General features: G+C 37.0%; 1 protein-coding gene across 4 annotated transcripts in view; it reads left to right on the top strand.

Moving 5' to 3' along the window:
• Window positions 1-22,541, top strand: part of GRIA2 (glutamate ionotropic receptor AMPA type subunit 2) — an 83,099-nt gene that overhangs the window by 16,484 nt on the left and 44,074 nt on the right. The gene's annotated exons all lie outside the window — the stretch shown is intronic.

The following is a 22,541-nucleotide window of genomic DNA, read 5'->3' as shown; positions in this document are numbered from 1 at the left end:
GGAATTACGACTACATAGAGCAGTCAGAAGTGTCTTTTTTATTGTTCTCCTTGTATGACTTAGCCTTTGCTCTGGGTTATTTGATAATAGGAGCCAATATGCTTCTACATGCATGTTTCTGGTAATGTAAAAGATGACTTGTTTTGTGCAAAAAATATACACCAAAAAAAAAACCCACAAAGCAAATATTGCTGACTTGCTTTACATTTAGCTTAATAGAAGGAAATCTCCAGAGAAATCTGTAACATTGCTTTCCTGATAATATATTAAAATCTTTTACTGTGGTTGCAATGGTCTGTGGTTTCATTTTGCATTAATTCTCAGGTTTGCTAGTTTCTAAAAAAATGGGCTAAAATGAAAAAGAAAAAAAATGTAGTTGCTACACTATCAAGAAAACTCCATGCACTCTTCTGAAAGAAGATTCTGAATGTACTGTGGTGTATCCTTCAGGGAAAGTGGATGCAGTTTTTCCTATGCTTTTCTGGAATTCTTACTAGTATTAACTTCTAGCAGTGCATTGGAGTGGCATTACAAACCCTAGAGCCTGTTTCAGATGCTCATGCTGCCAAGTTCAATCCATGTGTAAGTTATAGACATGATAATTTTTCTAGGAGAAAGATACATTGCTATTTTAAGAGCAGTCTTCTGTTGTTTCCTTTGCTGTGTTTTTCACCTCACGAAGCATTAACAGAAATCAAATGTTTGATATAAGAAATTGATTGTTTTACCGGGTCTAATTTAGGACTAAATGTGAACAGGGAGATTTGGGTTATTTTGGAGTTCTAACTGTCCCAGTGGTGTGTAATTCTAGTCTGAGATTTGACATTTTTCCTTAAGAAAAAACATAAATCGAACTGAAGAGTGGCTTTTTGCTTCCAAGCTACAGTTTGAGGGCTTTCTAGTATCAGTCCTTCATTTACAATAGCATTTGGTAGATTTCAAAAGACCTTGTAATACTTTAAAGATTGACCCATTTTTTGAACTGCAGGCAAGGGTTCCACTAGGCTTTAAAAATGAACTGATTTTTGAAATGGACTTGTCTTCAAGCCTCAGTGATTCTTGATGGAATTTTTTGTGGTTTTATTTTCTGTGTGTGCTTTTTAGGATTTTTTATCATTAAATTTTTCCTTTTCAACTATTTTCTGAAATATTTAGTTCACATTATGCTCAAGTTGAGCAGAATATATATGCTCTAGAATAAAGGTTTTAAATATTAGTCCTTAGGGAAGACAATGGAAAGGGAAATGCCTCTGCCACTCAATTTGCAGCATAGCATGAAACAGTAAATTACAAAGGTGAAGATCCTGACTTTGAATGCAAGCTATTATCAGTCAGATGTAAGTTGTGGATAATAATCTCCTATAAATCCAACCATTACAACTCATGCCATTGTAAGTCTGTGTACAAAAGATTTGCAATCTGATTGTGAATCAGTGCTTTTTCTCAAGTCCTGCTATTCATTTCAGATTATTTAATTTTCCTCAAGGATATCATACTCTCATGGCAAAGGGAGTGTTGAAGATGGTGTTAAGAGAGAAACAGTTCCTGTAATATTGCATTTAGCCTGATATCTTATCTGTCAGTAGTTTGGGGGGATTTTTATAAATTAATTTCTGCATCAGATGCTCTAATAGGAGATTGCTAATCTGAAGATTACTTTTTTTAGGGTTCAAAAGCCTGTAAGCAGGTACTGAAAGTGATGGCTGTACATTTGGTAACTGTTATGATAGAGCCCCTCAGCAGCTAACTAAAAACTACCTTGCACTGGGAAACATCATCTGCATTTATTTGCATTACCTTTGTGTCTGGATGTTTATTAGGCACTGCATGGCTTTGTAGTAAGTTCCAGTTCTTGGTCCAAAAAGACCAGGAATGAATTATGTGAGGGAGACTGAGAATCTTTATTGCTCTTTTCACATACAGTGAGAAAAAGGGTTGGAGTGAGATCAAATTATTTACTCAAGGTCATGGTGTTGTCTAAAGCAGAGCTGGAAATGAGTCTAGATTTCCTAAGGGCTGGTGAGAAAGTAAGAATGCTGTTTGACAGAGAAATTCATTGTTTTGACATTAGTTTCCTTTGTAATGAGTGACTGAAAACAGTAGATCAGAAATTTCCTATGGGTAAGGAAAAAAATGTTGAAGATTGGGAGAATCATAATCAGATAAAATAGACAGGAAAAAGAGAGAGAAGCATGTCAGAGCATTTTTATGAAAGGAGGAAAAATCAAAGTAATTTTTCCTCTGCATGATTTAGGTCCTTGAACTGATACATTGTTTTAAATAAGTTCCAATTAGAGAACACTTGTCTTTTCTTTATGTTTTGATCCAGAACTCTATTTTAGAACTTAGATTTTTTTTTTTTTTTTTTTTTTTTTTTTTTTTTTTTTTTTTTTTTTGGCATGAGAGTGCAAGGAAAATGAGGAAAATATAGACTTTGGCAAAAAGTTTCAGTTGCCAGAAAATGGATGTCTTCCCATCATGTTCCTGACTACCTCCTTTCAAGAATCTTAGGTCATCTCAGTTCTGTTCATTACTGCAGTACAGTACTTTCAGACAAGAATCATTATATTCCAGAAGGTGCGTAGGTGCAGAATGAAAATGTAACTCTTATGTGTCTTCTGTGTTGGAGAACAGTCTCATTAAGATGCACGAAAGGCAGAAAAATCTGGGCTTTTGAGGCATATATGCTTTAAAGCAGGTGCAAATTAATGTGCACATTCTAAGTATATTTATTATTGTCATTTAATACTAAATTTCCAGGTGTTGATACTAAAAGGGCTTAGATTTTAATGATAAATTACTGTCTCTTTTATAATTAAGGGGAATAATTCTTTATAATCCTTCCCTTGCTGACATCAGTAACTTCCATATTTTCCTAGTTGTACTGGTATACTGTCATTAACATAAGGGAATAAGTTTGGGGATATGTTGCAGGTAATAAGATTCTGATTCCATTTCTTATGTAAGAGGAACTCAGATTGTTTTTGGCATTTTCATAGTCTTCTTCCATAGACCTCTGACTAGGTTAGCATTAGTCTTTGACTGACCCAGTAAGTTTTATGCTATTAACCTTGACTAATGAATGTAAAGGAGAAAGTCACAGATCTTAGCTGGTTTCTGTGTCAGCAACTTGTCAGTAGTAGGACATTTATATTCTCAAGTTTGTTACTTCAGCTACTCTTCAGTGGATTATGCTCGCTCCAAAATGAGGTGAGAAGGTTGGTGCCCTAAACGGTGAAATAATTCTTCCTGCTATTTGTTACTATTTTGTACTATTTGGTGTTTATTGCAGACAGCTTGATTAAATTGCGAGCATCTGGTCTTGGGAGAAACAGAATATTCTTTAGACAATAGCATGTGGGCATTTATCAAACTGAGATGGTCTTAAAGGGCCAGAAACTTAAAATGCAGTAATTACTGCTAGTTCAAGTTGCATTTTTGGACTCAACAAACCAAATGTTAAATTTCTACCAATAATAATTATGTTTTAGGGAAATTTCATTTTGTTTCCTCCTTTTTAGAAAATTAAGGAGTTTCATGAGGATCAGAGCAGTTTGTAAAACAAGAAGAGTGTAATGAAGAAGACAAATCCTATGCTCTTAGTATTGCTATTTGTAATTGGACTTGAATTAAATGTGTCAAATCTGTGTTCCTGGTTATCACATCAGTAATAGGTACTTCAGCTGCTGTACTTCTCTCCTAAAGCTAAAAATATAATCCAAATAATTATTGACTCAATGGTCACAATTCATCCTGTGATGTTGATGTGAAAAAGGAGCAGGAGGTGCACCTGTAAATCACTTTAATTTTCTATCTAAATTACAAACCATTGATTTCTTCTAGGTCTAAACAGGTCAGTTGGCCATATCTTTCAGAATATTTTGTCATGTTTTTCTTTGGATTCATTTAATCTTTCTCCATTAGTTCAGCCTCTGCTCTCAATCCTTTTCTTACATTTGAAGTAACCTCAATAGCCTGGAAATGTGTTGTTTTTATTTATCACATCATTATTCTCTTCAAAGAGTTGTTTGCCTCAAGTCTCATTTATCCTGATTTTCTGCTAGTTTATTTTCAGTTGCCAGCAGGTATTTTGTAATAGCAAGTGCACATCTCTATAGCTGGCTTTTCTTTTTATTTGGTCTGTCTAGAAAATGGAGTGACTGAACATCTCAGACAGATATTTCTCTCCAGAATATGTTTCACTTTAAGGGCATATATTTGTGTCTCTAAAATCATCTACCTAAAATCTTGGCACTGAAGAAACTAGTGGTTTGCCAAGAAGGTGTTCAGTAGAAATGTTGCAGAGCTGCTATGTGCATATTAATGAAACACCAGACAGTGGACATTTCTGGATTTTAGTACAGTGTTGCTGCACTGATGTCAGTTTTCTCAGTGTATCAGTGGCATTTCTATCTATAAGTATGCTGCCCTAAGTCCTTCCAGTATTTGATGCTGTTTCCTTACTGTCATTTTAATGCCTTATGTGATTTAAAGGAGGATACATTCTTTATATTTGAAAATCCCTGTTAGAAAAACACAATTCTGGACTAGTCATCATTCCCCCTTTCCTTTTGCCTAGTTCGTAATTTTTATAGACTCATTGCAAATTTCTGCTAATGTGAATAAAACACTGACATTTCTTATACCACTTAAGAGGCTTGATGCTCTCAGCTGCTTTTCTGTTTCATACTGCTTGATTCTGACCTAATGGCCTCTTTTTGTGATCTGGATTTTGCTGTGATTTGGAAAAAACTTGCATTCATTGCCAACTCATGTGCTGGGATTTAAAGGGCTTTGATGGGTTCCTTTCTGAGACTGCCATGCAATGGACTATAATTCACAACTGCTTCCTGTTCCTTAGGTCCTTTCAGTTTTTAATACTCTTTCTTGGAATGTAGACAATATACCAGAAAGTACCAAATTCGCTGCAAGCCGTGTCTTCCCAAAGGACCATTAAAAAAGATTTCTCCTCTGCCAAGTATTTGGATCGAGTGTTTAGGAACCTTAAGTGAACCTGGTAGAAGGGATCTCATCACAAGCAGTACCTCAGGCTTTCCTGAAAGCCTTGCTCCTTTGGATCCTAATTCTATTCAGGTACATTTAGGATGTTTCTTCACTGAAGCCACTCGAGAGTGCCTCCATTCTTTTAAAATGAGACTGAAATGTGCATCAGGAGGATGGATCCCAACTGAAAGTTGTGTTAATTATAATAATGGTAGCTCACTACTGCAGTTACTTTTGTAAATGACTTGATTTTCCAAAGATAAATATTCCACAAAAGAAAATCTTTGTATTTTGGAAGAATTACCCCTAGAAGGACTCCTGTTAGTTTTAATGATTTCTAAGGTGTTAGCCCTGTTGATGGTTTCAGTACTGCTTACGAATCTAAAATAGCAGATTGTGCTCTCTTCTTTGTGCTCTCATTTCCCCGTGTGGTTTGGGGGCCCTAGTGAATCTGTGTGTTTGTGTCTCATTTGGTACCATCTAGTACTGCACAGTTTCAGGTACTTCCAAATGCCAGCTGCCAAGGAGCATAACCATTCAAGGGACAAAGAGCTGTAGTGCTGGACAGCTTCAGGTGCTAGAACTGGGAGTGGTTAAGGTCATGTCATATTAAAGTGAGGCAGAAAATCAGTTTATATTGGACTTTCAGCTTTCCTCCGAGAGTAGCAGCTTGTCAGCAATGACACAGCATTCTTTCTAGCTGTAGTACAGAGAGAGAAAAGGGCCACCTTCAATGGTTAAGCTCTGGCATGGGAAAACAGCAAGGAATGTACAAAAAAATGCTTTAGCTGGATAAATTGCACTTTTCCAGTGATGATTTTGTGTCTTTGTTCTTTCTTGTCTTTGTGTTCACTATTCACAGAAAATATTATTATTTTTTTAAAAAAATTGTTTCCTCTGCCTCCCTCTTTCCATTTACACTTAACAATTTTGCCTTTCTTTTCTGGCTTCTCCTTCTTTATTTATAGAAAGTTGTATGAGGTCATTCAATCTTTTCATAAACATTCTCATACTGTGGGGATAAGTACAAGGTACATCTAAAGGTGCAGAAAAAAACCACAAAAACAGGTTTGTACAGTCTGCTGTAAGAACATTAGGGCACAAGTCATCTTTGATGTACATTTTGCTGAATTGATTTAACTTCTAGTCCACTAATTAATATAACTGTTTGGCCTTTAGTACATAATCTTTGAAATCAAGTCTACTATTTCTACTATTTTTTAAAAATTATTTATAGCAAAGACTTCATAAGTAATTTTCCAGAGCAAAAGCATCCACAATTGAGTTATGCTGTCATTATCAAAAGTCATTAATTCTAGTACAGACTGTACTGGTAATGTGTCTAGAAATAAAAGTTTTTAGATTTTTTTTTCATGTTTAAATGTAGCCATTATTTGAAATATTTAAGAGATGGGTTTTTCCCCCACAAAATACCTCTCTCTGAAATGTTACTGAGGGTTTAAACATAAAAGCCCACCCTGTAAGATGTGTTCCTGATACTGTGCAGTGGCTGTAGCAACTGGTGATGATAACATGGGTTAAATAACATTTCTGCCGCAGTGATGGAAACTCTTGAGACTGTCTACACAGAAATACCTAAAAAAGGTTAGGGTTGCCTAGCTAAAGCCACAAAGTTAATATGCATTTTAAAACCTCCCAACAAGGTGAGTTAAATCTCCTTAATTCCTAGAGTCCAAAGAGAATTTCAATGTGCTTTTTGTCATTTACAGCTGTCATTGCTTAGCTCCTGAATGTGACACTCCCTCATGACTGATGAAAGTTATCTAGTTAGGAGTAGGTCAAAGGACATGGTCTTGCTCCAGAAGGAGAGTGACTTAGATGAGAAGATTTTTGCAGTCTTAGTCATCTCTACTGCTTGTGATTTGTGTATGAAACTATTGGGAAGTCTTTTGAATTTAGCCAAGAAGTTGGCAATGTGGACAACTTACAACTCAACACTTGCTGCAGTGTTACCATAGAAAGGACTTAAACAATTAAAAAGGACAAACAAAGAACTTGAAAGTAAAAGAAATTTAACATTTATTCAATTCTTCAAATATATCATTCTCTAAATGATCATTTTAATGCATTTTCACAGCCTGAGCCGGTATCCCTTGAAAGGAATCTCAGCCAGAGTAAACTTTTTTATAGAGTAGATGTGATAAACACAGGCCAAGTCATATTTTTTACCTAAAATATAATTAATGCTTGAGATACCCTTTACTTAAGGTCACTTAGCTCATACTTGCTCTGAATTTTACTTTCATGGTTGTCATTTGAATTTTTCAAGGAAAGCTCTGAATAGCTACATTTATATAAAAATAGTTATTTATCTCCCATATTTGTGTGAAGCAGGTTAAGCTTTTTGCTATCAGCAGTGTTGCTTAACCTTTTATGTGGTATCCCTGTTCCATATTGTGCTTAAGTGTTATTATTGTATTTTAAAATCGTCATGTGGATAAAATACTTTTTCTTTTTGAAAGCTCATAAAATTTGGCCTACTTACAGCAAATAATTAATGAATTTTAAGTCCCTAGCTAGCATATTTTACGCATATTCTAACCTTTTCAACTAGTAACAAAAGCAGTCCAAAATATTTTAAGTGTTTAAGCATACAAAATGCTTGTGTCCTTTGCAATTGGCAGCTATATAATAAGTGATATGTCTGCAGTATTTTAATGTACATATTTAGTCAAGTAATTGAAAACAAATAAAAAGTAGTCCCTTCAATGTGGAAATATTTTTAAATTGTTTTTCCAATATACAGAACATACATTTATCTTATGCATTGCATGCAGATTTAATAGTCATGAAACAAACTTGATTTTTATGATCAGGTAGCACAGTTTTTCACAATTGCTCTTGGCACAGTTCTCTACTTACATGACTTTTATGACACTATAAGGTATTTTAAGATGCTGTTTTAAGCAGAAAATGAGAGATTGTGCCTTACTTCTGATTTCCTTTGGTTTTCTTTTTTTACTTCCTCTTGGTCTTTTTAGTGTCACCTTTCAAGATACTGTGTGATTTATATTTGCAGTTTACTAAAGTATATGTTTTGTTTATAATTCTTGTAAATTTTTAAACCATGTAAATATGCATCTTTTTATTATTTGCTAGCTACATATAATATCTTCATGCTGCTATAAAATATTGTTATTTGGTTTGCATTTTTATCACCATTCAAATTAAAAGGAAACAGTTCCTATATTCATTCCTTTTGCACTGGATTCAGTTCAGTTACGAGCTAATAGTACAAAAAAGTTCTGCCTAAAGAAAGGATCTACATAGAAATGAATTAAGACACATGGTTAAAATATCTTGTAAAGGTTCAAAATTTCTCTACCATTCTGGCAGTCTCTCTTCACAGTAAGAGTGGATGAAGCATTTGACTAGCATTTATTTGACAGAAAATGGCAGCAAAATGTACATTATTCTCCTCAGTTATTTATCATTGTCTAAGCAAATTTATTCTTGCTGTTACATAAAATATCTTAGCAGAGGCAAAAACTATGAAAATGCAACTTGTTCTGGATTCATTAAAACCAAATATATCTGTGGGCAGAGTTGCCCTGCCTGATGTTGTGAACTCATGACTGAATAGAGTCACTGGTTTCAGTGAGCTGTCTGGAGAGCTCCATTTTCAGTGGGATTTACCTGTGTGACTGTGAGATGGGGAGTTATGTGGGGCCATGAGCCCTGAGAGTACCATGGACAGAGACCCATCCTGTAGCTTTGTCCAGCACTGGAACACTGGGGCATGGTGGGTTACTCCAGAGTTTCTGTGGTGCAAAGCTTTTCTGCCCTGTGAAGAACAAGACTTCACTTTTTCCTGCACAGAGCCATTCCATGTGTTACAGTGATAACTTAAATTATTTGAGTGCTGTTTGCACAATGGAGAGTGAGCTTGGATTATTAAGCTTCTTGTGTTTGATCTGTTTCCTTTTTCAGTAAATATCAAAACTTCAAATGACTCCAATGAGAATAAGATGAAGCTGCTACTGTATTTCATGTTTGCATAATAAAATGGTGGTTCTTGCAAATATTTTCAATGGCAATTTCAGGTACTGAAATAGCAGCTCTGCTCAGTGCAACTCTGAAATTGACTTTATCTGTTTTCAGTGTTTCTTAGAGGGTGAACTGAGGCACTTGTAGTTTTCAAGGCAAGGCACTTCACAGTATCCCCAAAAAGGGATACTCAATGAAAAATAAAAAAAAAAAAATAAAGGGGTAAAAGGGGGAAATCCCAGTAGTGTTTTATGTAATAGATTCAGCCTGGTGATCAACAATGATGTAGTATGACTGAAAATAGCAGCAAAAAAGTCTTGATAGGTTTCAGCCTTTTCTGATTCATGTAGTATTAAAAGGTGCAGACTGACAGTGTTTGAATGCAGAAGCCTTCTTGTCATATTTGTGGTCCTTTAGGGGATGAAGCCTAATAATAAGCTCAGAGAACTTCTGGAAACAGATTTCTTCTAGTCAGGGGGAAAGCAAGGGAGAAAGTCTACATTAATGGTGAAGATCAGAGAGAGCAGTTCTGAAATAAGAACTTGGACTGGGAAGAACCAGCATGCCAAGATTTTCAGGTTTGCCTCACTTAAAGTTGGGCCAGAATAAGTGAGATTTTGATTCCGTGCTGATTGCGTTGTTTCAGAGGAAGTTGGGGAACCATTTGCTGTTGGTTGGACACTAGACATTTTTCTTTTAGTACATCCTTTTTCTGTGGTTTATATAACTGTCAGTGAATTTTAGATTGGGCATTGTTCTCCAGAGGGAAATGTTTTTAAACAGTAGTCAATGTATTTAAGTATTTTGTAGGTGTTATGCAGTTTCTGTTTGTTTATTTTAGTAAACTCTATGTAAATTTATACAACAGAAGTGACACTGAATATGAGGTTAGAAGAGCTAAGTTCAGCTCTGTCACATGGGTCATGAATTCAAGTGAAAGAGTACACACCTGTGTTTTAGTGGTGCCTTGCCACCTAGGACGAGCCATATGGTTAAATGAGCGTTATGGAACAAACTAGGTGGCATGCCACAGCTGAGAGCTAGGCTTGCCCTTCACTTCACTGCTTTGTGTGCCATATGTTGCAAAATGCTGTATTTTGTTGCATTACAATTCTGATCAGGTGTATTTATAGAAGCTGTTTTAAAAGCCTGAAGCATTAGAATGCTATGTGAGCAAAACCTAATTATTCTGGGCAAACAGTGTGAGGTACTAGATTACCCTGAACAAAGTTACCATAATGGAGGTTACATTTCAGGTAAATGCAGGAAGTGTGACGTGGAAAGATAAATAGCATTTTTATTAATCATAATTTTGAGTAAACTAAATGTTGTTTCTTGGTCAAACTGTGGAAAAATGCTACACCAACCAAGCATACAGCTCCCCCCCCTCCCCAACCATATCACCCAAAATTTGAAACAACTGTTGGCTGTCAAGTAGGGGAAACACTAAAAGCATATTCTTTGCTTCATAATTAGGATAGATAGAAAAATCTTAGCTGTTTCACTTGAACTGCAGCAATTGATCAAGCTGTTGTTTTTTAGCTGTGAAAATTGTGATCTGCTTTTCCAAAAGTAAGGGAGCGTGTTAGAGTTGTCACAGAATTTTTCTTAACTGTAGGATCTCAATTGTGTTTTATAATTCTGAAATCTAATTATATTATTATTAGAAATACTTTTTTTTCCTGATACTTGATACAAAGGACAAGTGGGTTTTCATTTCTGTGATGTCAATGTGCCTGGAAAAGACCAATTTTTTCTTAATTTAATATGTGCTTAGAAGCTCTTAATAAATAAGGTCCATTTGAGGTAACTGTTTGAAAAGGAAGTTGAAAAGTTTATTTGCTTTACCAGAGAAGATGTACTAAATAGTGTTGGTAAATATTTTAATGATTATTTGTCTCAGGTAAATTATGGTGAAATTTTAAAGGATAAGAACACATGGTGAAAAATGAGCTACTGATCTTACATGTACATCAGTTAGTTCCCTGACATAATATGTGCTTTGCTCAGCTAAAGGAAGAAGTATTGTTTGAACTGCAAGGCATAAAATGTCATTTCTTTTGGGGGGAGTTTGCTTGTTTGCATGTTTTTTGGGGCAGGGTTTGTTGTTGTTTTGCATTTTTTTTAATTGCGATGGGCTCACCACTGAAATGGCAGTGAGGGTGGGTATTTTTATAATATGGGATATTTTTATAAAGCCAAATTCTGTAAGCCTCTTCAAAACATGTATGTAGAACATACATAATTCATATGTAGAGATAGAGAGAACATACATAATATAGCAGGAGGTTTGCAGTAGAGAACTTAAAGGTCCAGGTAATGTGACTCTCTGACACTATTTCAGTGCTGAGTGGGACTGTTTTTCATGCTGTTTTAGATGTTGCACAAGTTTCCTCTAGAAATGATTTTATTTTTAGTTTGATGTAGTGCATATGCATGCATGTCTACATAGTATGCAGTACAATGTAGGTGCTCAAATTAGCTCAAGTAGTATAGGCAAAAGATAGAAGTTAAACAGTGTAAACGTCATTACACTAATTAGCCCCACTTCTGTGAGATCTGAACATAGAAAGAAAAAATCTGGAAGTAGAATCACAGTCACAGTGGAGCATAAGGGTGGATCATTGCTTTGTCAAAGTAACTGGTAATGATGTGCTGTATCACATCTTTGCAAGTTTTGTTAATGAGTTAATCAGCCAACCCTAAATATTAAAAAAAAAAAGTTTGAAACTTAATTTATTTTGAAATGCATCATTATTGAAGACTAAAGCAATTGACAAAGGAGAGGCAAGGAATGTTTGTACTATGTTTGCAATGTGTGCTCATTTTACTTTATAATTTTAAAGTTCTCCTTGCTGCTTTATTATTGAATAAGTTCCTCTCTTAATTAAATAAGTCATATAATCAGGAAAAACAGCTGTTCACTGGGGTGACCTAATTAAGAGGATCTTACTGCTTTTCTGATTTGTATTACTAATAGTGTTTATTAAATGCTCTTTGAATACTTCCCAAATAAATTATGTTTCTCTTACTTCTACAGTCGTAGAAAAATAGGACATGCAGGTAGGAAGGTGTGTGGTCTGAGTACTGGACCATTTCTAAATACAAATAAAGCCCAACAAATTAGGTTAGCAGATGATTATCTCAATGAGTGTCATAAATCTGCAAGATATTGCAAGAAGTTTGACTATGGCTGGAAGTACTGCTAAAATGTCACCAAAAGAAGCACATGAAGCTGCCCTTTGCTGTAGGTCAGTGGTTTAGGCTGAAACAATGATGGGTGGAAGTTGTTACAGGTGGCAGTGATTCATCATTATTCCTAAGATGAGTAACATAATTATGTGGCAACATAATAAACTGTGTCAAGGTTACAGCTAGTCTGTAGCTGCCAGATAGATTTGGCCATACTGAACCCCCAAACTCAACCAGCCTAGAAGTAAAACAAGTCCCCAGATAAGGTGAGGATATGTTAGATTCAAACCTGAACAGAGGACCCCCAGCCAATCCCATTTGATCCTCAATTGCAGACACATCACTGGCCAGAGATCTGGGTGGTGCAGAGATCCCAACCAATCTGCTGTCCAAGCCCAGGAAATTTGAACCCCCAGTGTGAGGATGCCCCAAACAATAAAAAGCCCTGTTTGTTGATGGCCCTCAGTGAGTCCTGTCATGTTTCTGTCTCCAGCCCACAACCCTATGTTATAAAACTATCTTTATTACTGTTACATTTAGTCATGAGTTTGTGTGAGATATTCCTCTCAGCAGAGTTATGCTAAAACTTTGAGTTAGTTTACTTGCAAATCAGGTTCTGCTGTCTGGGGGAGGGGAGCTTAGGCTGGCTATGACAGGCTGTGGTACAGCTGTGTGCTGCTGTGCTGGCCAGGCTGCAGTGACAAGGTGCAGGCTGGCCTGTGCAGGCTGAAGGAAACATGCTCCCAGCTCCATCATTTTAGACAGAGATATGTAAGCAATGAACAGGGCTAAACATCTGACTTTCTCAGAATAAGATGGCAGATCACCAGTGAATGGTTGGAAAATTGCAGTTTATTCCTTTAAAAATGTAGTATGGAGCCTTCTTCAGAAATTATAGATCACTTTCATATCTTCTACTGTACTTTCTCTGCCTCATGAAATCCTCTTTATTCCTTACAGCAGTTTTCTTAAGATTAATTCCAGATTTTTATTTTTTTTAATTCTAATCCTTACAAGGTTACCTCAGAGTCTTGTCTTGTTGCTATTCCCATCTGTTTAACAGAGAAATTCTGTGCTGAACCCAAGTGTCCTTTTAGATGGTGTTAGACAATCTATTCAGGAGTGATGGTTGGTTCTTCTAGCTCAATTAAAGAAAAACAAGTTGATAAATTGAATCTCAGTCTGTCAACATTTTAACAAAAAGTACTTTCGCCTACCAAGTTAATTTTATCTCTTTTCAAATCCTGTTACAATTTTTCAAAGGCAGTTTTACACAATGACATTTTCTTGGGAGCTGGAATATGATTAGTTTAATGAAATGTAGAAATGGGATGCTTCCAGCAATGCTGATTAAGGGGAAGAGATGATGAGTATTCTGTTGTGTATAACATTTCTGGTTTGAAAATCTGTGTAAAAATGGTTATGCTAAAAATGGAGAATTACATTTTTAGTTGGGATAAATTACACTGGCTCTGTTAAATTCAATGGAGCTATGCTAATTGAACAAAGTAAGCCTGGCCCTGGAAAGGATTACTTCTCCATAACTTGCATTATGGCTCCAAAAAGACAGTAGCCTTTTCTTAAGTTTATCTGCTTCTACATGTAGGAGGCCATACTTTGTTGGACACTCTGAATTTTGTATTACTGAAAGGTTGTAATTGTTGGGAAGAGTAGAAACACAGTCAGAAAACCAGCCAGGCATATTTGCAGAGTGAGTTCTTGTATTTGGAGGAAATTGATTGACTTAAAGTTTGTGTAATCAAATGGAGACAGAATGGTTTTTATTTGGAAGGAGAGAAAGAATTAGTGACGGAGGGGAGATAAGCTGCCTAAAGAATATCTGGATTTTGGAGACAATATAAAGTTATATTTTTCTTACTTAATAGTGTTCCCAGGCTGCTATATTTAGGGTTCAGGAAACATCTCTGTCAACTGGAGAGAATGGAGATTTGGACAAATACACTAGGATCCTAACAGTGAAGAATTGTGTAGTAATTCTGTGAAATATGAACTTTTTTTTTCTTTCATGAGGAGATTTGCATTTTAATTTTTTCCAGGAATCTTACTTGATTTGTAAAAACATAATAGTTTTAATATGATTCTTTCCAATGGTGTTGTAATGATTTCTTTTACATCATGGCAATTGTCCTAGCAATGAAAAAGATTTTCAAATGCTTTACAGTGCACAGCCAAACAATATGTAATTGAATGCAACTGTCATTGAAACAGACTGTTTTTCTGACCTGTTGTTTTATTGTGAACATGATGTTTATTTACCACCTTCATTATTGCAGCATTAGCATATAGAGAAGCTGTGCCTATCATAATGTACTTTCCTAACAGATGGCTACTAACTTCTTGAAGGCTTTTATGTGCTTGCTTAAAATATCCCATGTTGGCACAAAATTTCTTTCCTCAGTGTGAAGTGTGGTTGACTGGTTGAAATAGATTAATCTGCCTTTCCTCTGGCTTTTGAGCTTGTTTCGTACTGCAGCAAACCAGATTTTGAGTCTAATTTTACAAAATGATCAAAGCTGGTTTTGCTAATAACAAGGTGTGGAAAGTTCCATTAAATTGCATAATCTCTAAGCAAACAGTTCAGGTTGTAGCAATTAGTGAAGATGGCATTTCTGCCAGGAAAGGTGAAAAAAATATCCTTTGTGTCTGCTCTGCCGTAATTGTCCTCTACAGACATTTCAGCCTCAGGATTTAATTTCTTCCTTTTTCAGTCTCTGAGGCTGTAAGAATTTCCCTGTGTATGAGCTCACTATTCAATTATCACCTTTCCCAATGAGGTCTCATTTGTTTTGGGGGTTTTTAGCCATAAGGTATGTGTGTGAACAATCTGCAAAGAGGAAATATACACTCTTGGTCAGTATTGAATGACTATACTTTTAAGCAGATTTTCTTAAATGCTTAAAATAAGATAAAACTCCACATTTTTCAGGGCTGGAATTAAAATTTGCAGAGATAAAAGAGAAGGTCTTTTCAGAGTAATTCATTGTTTTGTTATCCAGAAGTATAGTGTATTTTTAGCTCTGATTGCCATTGATTTTTTAAATTGGCGTTGATTGCCTCTCATCTTTGGTAAAGGATATCTTGGAATTTTTAAATGCCAACCTTTGTTTGGGTGCTGTGCCCTATGTTTTATTGAATATTACCATGAAGCTTTGATCTGTTGTCTTTCAGTTATTATGCTCTTCTTTGAGCATTGGGGAACTGTTTTCTTCTGAATTTCAGTTAGCCTACCACGGCCTTCAGAAAAAAAATATTTCTATCTCAGGTTTTTCTGCTTAAAACATACATTTTTGTGGGTCTTAATATCCCTCTGGATGGACTTGGATGATTCCTTATGCTCTATTTAATTTTCCTGAGGGGAAGCTTATATCTAGGAGGTAATTGTAGCTTCTGAATGGGTAAAATAGACCATGCAGACTATATCTATAATATTATCTGAAAAAAAATTATTTCATCTAGGAAAGGGTATGCAATATGCTGTGCTGCAGTTTTTGTAATGGCTTTGGAAGCAATCCATACTGTTTTTTCTGTTCACAGTAATTTTCTAATACAGTTTCAGTCATACATGAAATCTTTCTTTTTCTCTGTGGTTCCTGCTTATTTTTTGTTCCATCTATTGTTCCTTTCCACTGTCTGCTTATTCATAACGTGGTCTTTTAGAAGCTGAAATGATTGTGTAAACTGGGCATTTGGTTTCCACGTCTTGTTCCTGACTACTTCCAACCCATCTATCAACTTTTCAAACCAATGAGGGTTTCCTTTGTGTTTTGGTCTTTTTTGGAGAGGTAGTGCTTGACTCTCTTAATACTCATGCTATAGTTTCTTTTCATAGAAGTAAGAGAATGATAATTCTATTGTGTGTGATTAAATTATTGCACTGAATACTTACTTCTCCATTCTAATGTTTAAACAATTTTGTTAGCACTAATAATAAACCAAGGTATTACAGTAAAATAATATATAAAGCCCCATTAATACTGGACAGCATTTGAAATCTAAGCACCAAATGGCAAATACTTTCTTATTTTAAATTTTTATCTTTGGACAGAAACCAAGTGTCAAAATTCTCATAAATAAAAACTCAGAAGTATGTCAAGAGTCATGATACCAGTGTTTGGAAATTTACCTGTAAGCAGGTACTATTCGACATTTATTTCTGTAAGTAATTAGCATTTTGCTAATTTTCTTTTTCCAATTTAATTGTTTCTGAATGTAAACAATTACTAGGTTCACTACTTTCCCTTTGAATAATACTGAAGGAAGAAAATCTTGGCTTAGGAGGACTTAGTCAGAAACAGTTTCTAAGCATATGCATTCAAATCCAACTGTTTGTACGTGATTTAATGAGTCAGTTCTTCAGGCATGCAAACAAGCTATCATTCCTTCACTGGAGTCACTTCACTGTGTAAAGCTTAGCATATTTGTAATATGTTTGTATTTGGAATTTGCAAGTGTACTCTTCAGCTGGCACTTCCTGAGTTTTGGGTATAGGATGATATGCATCACAGAAATATGCTCCGTATGATGAGAGGCAAAGAGTGTATAGTACTGTATTTCTTTGATTCTGAAGAACCAGTTATGACCACAGTGGTAGAATACCAGGTTATTCTGCTTATAGAGTTTATTGACAAAACAGAATAGTGAAATGGAGAAAGTGGGAAAGAGAGAAAGGTATGAATGCATTGTGGCAAAAAGGAGTTTTAAGAAAGCAGCAGACATAGTTAACAATGGAAGAGTTAATAATGGAGCAAACACTTTTGGCTGTCCTCTGACAAGGCACCTATTTCTCATTGCAGGCTTAAGCTTTATTTTGTTGTTGAACAAATCTGGCCCCTAGCTTTTGGAATAAAAGTTTAGGGCACCTTTTTAGGGTTCTGGAAAACAAAGGCAAGCTATGTTTGTGCCTAGCTATGTTTGTAGAACAAGAAGTCAAATATAAAATATTTAAACCTTAACTATAACAAAACCTTCTGGTAATTGTTCTTTCTTGACAATCTTTATTTACCCTGTTTCTTGGAGTTCACAGTTATTTGCCATTTTAGGAGAATCTCCTTAGAAAAATGATCACAAAATGAGCTTACTATATTCTTCCCCTCTTGTTGCTAAGTAAGCATAGACTATTTCTTGAAGGGATCTCATAAATCCAAAAATCCCAAATTCATACAGGAGAGCTTGAAAGAAATGAATTCTGGCAGTTGGTTCTAATGTCATTAATGAAATAGATCTTTCGTATTTCAATGCCTTATGAGTCCTAATCATCATGACTTTTTTTTTTTACTCTAATAATTGTGAACAGCTTGTGATTCACTGTTATAAAACTAATGTCTTCCAGCAGTAGCAACATGACTGTAGATTTAGTCTGAGGTGGGAATCCTGCCAAAAACAATTGCAATTTCTGCATTATCCGCTGGGTCACCATTATATTTAGAAATACAGTCCCTTCTTTTCCGTTCTGCTCCTAAAGGACAAAAAAAATCCCATAATAATTGCAAGAATTTGTCTTTAGAGAAAGTCTAAATGCTTCTTTGTAGCACTTTTTTATTACATAGCATAGGTGCTTACCCACTTACATTTAGTGGAATTTCACACAGAAAAGCACAACACTGAAGTTTTTCTGTGTGGCATTGTGACACTGATCACTGCTGATGAAAATTTATTTTTACCTGATTGTAGATGATCCTCATTTCTCTGGCTGAAAAAATAAAGAAAAACCTCAGATATGAATTATGTCTGTACTTGAAGATTTGTGTTAGAGACATTTTATCTCACATTAAGCGAGCCCTGGTTGAATTAAATGAGATTTTGCATCTGTTTGGCAGGTTTCATAATAATTTTAACAATACAAAATGTTTTTGCTTTTACCATATTATTTATTGGAATTGTTTACCCGTGTTATGTGTGTAATTCAACTTTTAAACCACAGCTCCTCTAGGTACTTAGAATTGCCGTGACTTGACTTTCCCAGCTGGAGGTGGTGCTTTTTACTGTCCTTCACTTTGTGCAGGAGATGATACCAAAATTCCAATTTTACTAACCTTCTCCAGAAGAAGACATGTATGTAAGGACTGATGATATATCAGGTGTAGAGATTATTAAAGAGAGAGTGGTTCACTGTGTTAATCCAATACTGCTGCATTTAAATAAGTTGTGATGAGAGGTGGTATGAGTTTGTGTCTTCTGAGGGAGGATGTTCAGTTTGAAAGAACAGCACTTGTCTTCTGAAGAGAGTTGAGTGGGTGCATGTTTGTCACTGAAGTTACAGTGAATCACAGGCCAGTGCTATTTGCAGGTCCTGTGGGTGGAAGGTGGAATAGCACCTTTTACCCTGTCATGGGTTAACCCTACCAGCTGCAAAGCACTCACACAGCGAGTCACTCTCCCCTCTGTCCCCAGCATACAGAGAGAAAATAGGAGGAGCAAAAGTGAGAAAGTTCATGGCTCAAGGTAAAGGTCTCCAGTGTCAGGAAGGTGAGGAGAGGATGGGTGGTGATTCTTGAAAAGGCATCACCTATGATTTGTAAATTTTCTGGTTGTTGGCTTAGAGGGAACGTTATTCCATCTATGCATAAAATTGCTGACTGATGATGGAAGAAAAGCAGTGTGACAGGACAAATGCATCCCGGGTGTTGGCAGTAGTGACATAAAATATTTTTATTTTTTAGTGGACCTTTGAGACTGTTCTTGTATCTGTTACCTTATATGCAGAATAAAAATGGTTTAATACAGAAGGTCACAGTAGTGTACAAATAACAGCCTTTGCAAGATTCTCATCCGGGAATCCAGAAGTAAACTGATGCTTTATTTTTAGGTACATTTTTGAAGGTGAGTTATGAGGCATTAATGCCTTTATTGTAGCAAGTTCAGACATATTTAGCCTTCTTTGCACATGGGAAACAATTATTCATGAGCGTGTGGGGAGGTAGTGAGTTGGTTTTGCCTCAGAAAGAGCATAATGATGGAATAGAACAAGAACAGTAAAGCTGTTCAGAAAATCCACAGCCTTTTTCAGAAATCTTTGTTCAATATGACCCAGCTGCCCAGAGACAGGGCTCAGATGGGAACATGCTGCCGCTCAGGTGTTGGGCTGGAGGGTGGAGCCTGCTCTTATCAGTACTGAGCAGCAGCAGTGAGCACTCCTGTGTGCCTGGGAGGGGAACTCCTCTGTGCTTAGTGGTAGAGTCCTGGGAGGTGAGTGCATTGAGGAGATGCAGGGAGAGAGAGACTAAAGATACCTGCTTTCCCTGACAAGGCTGGACAGGCAGACTGGATGACTGACACAGAGGATTGGTTCCCTTTCCTCTCTCTGACTAGGTGAACACAGTGACTTAAGGGATAGGGGGCAATGGTGCCAGGTTCCTACCTGGTGTAGCTGGTGTGTCTCCTCTGTGACTGTCTGACCTTCCCAGGTGCCCTCCCTTAACAGGTGTGAAAGTGAAACTGAGCAGCAACAGTGGTTCATCCAGCATGGAGCTGTTGAGGTTGGCCCATCCTCTGCGTCAAAACTGCTTCCATAAAGGAAAAAGATGGGTTATTTCCATAGGAGAGTCCCCTCTGAAGAGAGCAGAAGGTACCTTGTGCCAGGCAGCCCTGCCTCCCTGGGGCTTGGGTTTAAGACATGAAGAGGTTTCCTGCCCTGAATACTGCCTTTGATTGATTTTCCTTGATTGATTTTTTTCATGTAGGTAGTAATGAAGTTGCAATAAGAAGTCTGAGCAAGTCCCTGAAGACTGTCTCTGAGAGCCACCAAGAGACTTCAGGGACTTGGGACAGCTGGTTGAGGGATCAGGAGCACAAGTAGTATTTTCTCTATCCTTCCAGGTGCAGAGAAGATGAGGGAAGAAACAGAAAAAAACCCAGCAAGCCAGTAGATCAACATCTGGCTCTAAGCCTGGTGTCATCTGTAAAATTCTGATTTGGGATTTTGGGTTTTTTTGGCCATGGGTCAGTTGACTTGACATCAAGTCTGCTAGGACTGTGGAGGTTCCATTGTCTGGAAATTAGCAAAGGTGACACCATCTGCAAAAATTGGAAGGATAACCTGGCCTGTCAGCCAAACCTTGTGCTGGGGAAGGTTAACTTGAATGCTGTCACAAGGCACGTGCAGGTCAAACAGGTGATCAGGCTCAGCCAGCACAGATTTGTGAAAGGCAGGTTTGCAGCCTGATCTCCTTCTATGGCAAGACAACCTGCCTGGTGGATGAGGGAAAGGCTGTTCATCCTGTTTACCTGGCTTTAGTAAAGGTTTTTACACCATTTCCCACAGCTTTCCCCTGTAGAAACTGACTGGTTATGGCTTGGAGGAGTAAAAAGCTGGCTGGATGTTCAGGCACAGAGAGCAGTGGTGAATGGAGTTCCATCCAGCTGGCAGCCAGTCAGTCACAAGTGGTGTCTCCCTGCACACAGCGTTGGGGCCAGCCCTGTTTGATGTATTTATCAACCATCTGGATGAGAGGATAAAGTGCACCCTTGGTCAGTCTGCAGAGGACACCAACTTGGGTGGGCGTGTTGATCTGCTGGAGGGCTGGAAGGCTCCAGAGGGATCTGGATAGTCTGGATAGATGAGCACTACTGACTGAGGGAAGAGCAGCTGGAAAGCTTCCCCATGGAAAAGGACCTGGGGGTGTGCTGGTCAAAGCACAGTCTGCTGAACACGAGCAGTGTGTGCCCAGGTGGCCAAGAAGGCCAGTGCCATCCTGGCCTGTATCAGCAATGGTGTGGCCAGCAGGAGCAGGGCAGTGACTGTCCCCTGCTCTCAGCACTGATGAGGCTGCACCTCAAATCCTGTGTCCAGTTCTGGACTCCTCAATACAGAAAGGACACTGAGGTGCTGTAGAGAGCCCAGAGAAGGGAAACAGAGCTGGGGAAGGGTCTGGAGCACAAGGCTTGTGGGGACCAATTGGGGGAGCTGGGGTTATTTAGCGTGGTGCAAAGGAGGTTCAGGAGAAACCTTATTACTCTCTACAGCTACCTGGAGGAAAAGTATAGCAATGTGGAAATTGATCTCTTCTCAGATAACAAGCAATAGAGGAGGAAATGGCCTCAAGTTAGGATAGGGGATATTTAGACTGGATGTTAGGAAAAATTTATTCAGGGGAGGGGTTGAGAGGCATTGGAACAATTGTCCCAGGGAAGCTGTTGAGTAAGAATCATGGATGTCTTTAAAAGATGTTGAGATGTGGTACCTGGGGATATGATTTAGTGATGGACTTTGCAGTGCTGGGTTAATGGTTGGGCTCTGATCTTGAAGGTCTTTTTAACTCAGAGCAATTCTGTGATACTGTAATGATTTGTAATTAGGATGGAAAAGATTTGACCATCTTGTACTCTAGCCCTGTAAAACCTGCAGCATCCTTTTATAAAGAGGTGTTACTCATCAAGTTTTTTAATCACTTGTAGTTTTTTCACCTGAGGCAAAAATTTGACCTAATTAAAATTAATAGGTGAAATCTTAAGACTGGCAGACTCAGGATTTCACTCATCCTGTTTAGGTGCTTTTAATTGGAGTATAGGAATAATTAGGGTTTGAGATGAGCAGTAGCATAGATACATAGGCAAAGCCATGAAAAGAAGATAGCAATGAGTAGTAACAGGCATAAAGGGATAATATTTCTTTTAAAAAAAGAAACACAATTTTAAAAAATAAAGATATAATAACTTTGAAAGATAAAAATATATTATTAGTTCAAATCTAGGAAATTCTAAAAATAAACCAACTTATTTTTGCCCTTACATGAATTATATTCCAGGATTATTGCACTAAATGGCTGGGCAAAATTAGCATCAATTACACTGTGATTTCTATCTATAAGCAGGTCAGGTGTCTCTAGAAGGCTGTGTCTCTTGTTCAAGGTGACTCTGCAAACCAAAGAATGCATAAGTGATAAGTGTGAATTAATCAGAGATTAATATTTCCTTATAGTACCCCAGTTTTAGAACTTAGGCATAGTATACCCTGCAGTCTCAAAGAAAAGAATACCCCAGAACAGTCAGCTCTTTTGCACAGGTTGTCATGGTCAGTCACATTCATAACTGGCTTGAATTGTCTCCACTGAGAAGAAGTGAATGATCAGCATGTTATTTACACCTTTGAGGTTATTCTTCCTGCAGCATGACTGCAGGTGTCATCCAGAAGGACCAGCTTTTGCTGAGTTCTACAAAGCAGGAATTAAAATAATGCTTTGTTTGATACAGGAGGGTTTTAAAGCAAATGGACTTTTTACTGCTCTTGATAGGTTTGAGTTCAGTTTTGGCTTTGTGTTTCCACAAATGGGAAATTATTTAAAATATTTTGCAAAAAGCTCAGTGAGTTGACCTCAGAT

The sequence above is a fragment of the Erithacus rubecula genome (assembly GCF_903797595.1).
Source record: "Erithacus rubecula genome assembly, chromosome: 5".
Taxonomy (NCBI): Eukaryota; Metazoa; Chordata; class Aves; order Passeriformes; family Muscicapidae; genus Erithacus; species Erithacus rubecula.
Note: the sequence above shows the minus strand (reverse complement) of the source record. Positions and strands in the feature narration are given on the sequence as shown.